The 3,152-nt window shown below is 36.3% G+C and overlaps 1 pseudogene; it reads left to right on the top strand.

Annotated features, from left to right (window-relative positions):
* The first annotated feature begins 603 nt into the window (after window positions 1-603).
* On the top strand, window positions 604-2,700 carry LOC143634043 (large ribosomal subunit protein uL14c pseudogene; annotated as a pseudogene).
* The last annotated feature ends 452 nt before the right edge of the window (window positions 2,701-3,152 follow it).

Raw genomic sequence — 3,152 nt, 5'->3', positions numbered from 1 at the left:
CTTTTTTTTCCATTTAGCTTTTTGTGACCATGTAATAGAGTCGGTATCTATATATTCATCTAAGGATATATCTTTCATTACAATAGTTACATGGCAGGTCGGTTTTTGTATCGCAAAACTACGCCCGCGAGCTCGATGTTTTAATCTCTTTATGATCGTACCTTTATTTACTTCGGCTTTACTAATAACTAAATTGGCTTCACTCGAACCCATATTGGAACTAGCATTTGCTGCTGCCGAATAAACTAATTTAAAAATGGGATAACATGCTCGATAAGGCATGAGTTCTAATATGATAAGTGTTTCTTCGTAGGAACGCCCCCGAATTTGATCAATTACTCTTCGCGCTTTGTGAGCAGACATAGATATATGTTGACCTAAAGCGTATACTTCTGTTGTTCTCTTATTTAACATAAAGTCCGTCTCCTACTAATCAATGATAGATATCTATATATATTATTATACATAAACAAACGTTTTTTAACGACGAGATCTATTATCGCTTTTTGCATGTCCTCGGAAATTTAAAGTAGGCGCAAATTCTCCTAATTTGTGTCCTACCATACGATCTGTTATATAAATAGGTAAATGTTCCTTTCCATTATGGATAGCAACAGTATGGCCCATCATTATGGGTATAATGGTAGATGCCCGGGACCAGGTTATTATTATTTCTTTTTCTTCTTTTGTGTTAAGCTTATTTATTTTTTTAATAAATTATTCGCTACAAAAGGATTTTTTTTTTAGTGAACGTGTCACAGCTTCCTCCTATTTTTTTTAAGACGAAGAAAGAAATTCTATTTTCTCTCCTATTTACTACGGCGACGAAGAATCAAATTATCACTATATTTATTCCTTTTTCGACTTTTTTTTCCAAGTGCAGGATAACCCCAAGGGGTTGTGGGTTTTTTTCTACAAATTGGGGCCCTCCCTTCACCACCCCTATGTGGATGGTCTACAGGGTTCATAACTACTCCTCTTACTACAGGGCGCTTACCTAGCCAACGCATAGATCCGGCTCTACCCAAACTTTTCTGGTTCACCCCAATATTCCCCACTTGTCCGACTGTTGCTGAGCAATTTTTGGATATCAAACGGACCTCCCCATAAGGTAATTTTAATGTGGCCGATTTCCCTTCTTTTGCAATCAGTTTCGCTACAGCACCCGCTGCTCTAGCTAATTGTCCACCCTTTCCAAGTGTGATTTCTATGTTATGTATGGCCGTGCCTAAGGGCATATCGGTTGAAGTAGATTCTTCTTTTTTATCAATCAAAACCCCTTCCCAAACTGTACAAGTTTCTTCCAAAGCATACGGCTTTCTGGATGTAGATGGTGATATCTATACAGATGGATCTTATATATATGGTATAATGAAGTACCACATGGGTGGATATATAGAAATCAAAATCTGCCGAATCACTCATTTTATGATCTTCTACATCCTAGGTCTTCCCGTTCCATCATCTGGCTTATGTTCTTCATGTAGCATTCAGACCGAATGACTCTATGAAATTACGTTGATACTTCCACATATTATGGGTAACGTAGGAGACATCTCTATTTTTCCCCCGGGGAATCTTTAGAATTACCACTGCTTAGCTTTCAATTCGCGTCTGACCATCAAATGAAATGTGAATAATCCGTCCTCTTCTCTTTGAAAGAAGGGGCGCTTCCGGTTCTGTCGGTGCTTGACACAATTTTGTCTTCTCCATATTACTATATCTCTAGAGTCAATAATTTTATATGAGCAACTACTGAGCTCAATCACTTGCTGCTGTTACTCTTCAGTTTTCTGTTGAGGTCTATCCTGTAGAGGTACTCAAATTGGATCAGTGATCGATTTCTAGGTTTCGTCTATCCTGTAGTTGCTTTTTATTTCTATTTAAGCAACTTTGGTTCAGGTAAAGGCTCTCCTGAATATTGGGTAGCTGTTGTTAAACCAGGTCGAATCCTTTATGAAATGGGTGGAGTAACAGAAAATATAGCCAGAAGGGCTATTTCAATAGTAGCGTCTAAAATGCCTATACGAGCTCAATTCATTATTTCGGGAAAAAAAAGAAATAGGCCTTAAAAATAGCGGGTGCAGGTTTCTTTTTTTGAACAAATAATATTTCTTTTTTTCTTCGAACTTTGTATTGTAAAAAACAGATCAAAAAAAATAAATAAAATAAAATGATATGATTCAACCTCAGACCCATTTGAATGTAGCAGATAACAGCGGGGCTCGAGAATTGATGTGTATTCGAATCATAGGAGCTAGCAATCGTCGATATGCTCATATTGGTGACGTTATTGTTGCTGTGATCAAAGACGCAGTTCCAAACATGCCTCTAGAAAGATCAGAAGTGGTCAGAGCTGTAATTGTACGTACTTGTAAAGAACTTAAACGTGACAACGGTATGATAATACGATATGATGACAATGCTGCACTTGTGATTGATCAAGAAGGAAATCCAAAAGGAACTCGAGTTTTTGGTGCGATTGCCCGAGAATTGAGACAGTTCAATTTTACTAAAATAGTTTCATTAGTTCCCGAGGTATTATAAAACGAGACCACGATATGGTTATAGGTTATAGTAGGGTATTTAAAATAAATAGATTAAGATTCATTTAGTAGATTTTGTCTCACGTATATACCTTTCAAAATGAATATTCATAATTTCTAAAAAAAAATACGTAAAATAAAAAAAAATACGTAAAAAAGCATGTTGATTATATCCAAATTTGGAGGCACCAATCATTTTAATTAATCATGGGTAGTGATACTATTGCTGGCATAATAACCTCTATATGAAATGCCGATATGTATAGAAAAAGCCTGGTTCGAGTAGCATCTACTAATATCAGCCAAAGTATTGTTAAAATACTTTTACGAGAGGGTTTTATCGAAAACGTGAGAAAACATCGAGAAAACAACAAATATTTTTTGGTTTTAACCCTACTACATAGAAGGAATAGGAAAAGTACTTATCGAAATCTTTTAAATTTACAACGGATAAGTCGGCCGGGTCTCCGAATCTATTCTAACTATCAAAGAATTCCTAGAATTTTAGGCGGGATGGGAGTTGTAATTCTTTCTACCTCTCGGGGTATAATGACAGACCGAGAGGCTCGACTAGAAAGAATAGGCGGAGAAATTTTGTGTTATATA

This window comes from Bidens hawaiensis, unplaced genomic scaffold (assembly GCF_021521415.1).
Source record: "Bidens hawaiensis isolate Kalapana, Puna unplaced genomic scaffold, B.hawaiensis_p1.1 tig00006968_1, whole genome shotgun sequence".
Taxonomy (NCBI): domain Eukaryota; kingdom Viridiplantae; phylum Streptophyta; class Magnoliopsida; order Asterales; family Asteraceae; genus Bidens; species Bidens hawaiensis.
Note: the sequence above shows the minus strand (reverse complement) of the source record. Positions and strands in the feature narration are given on the sequence as shown.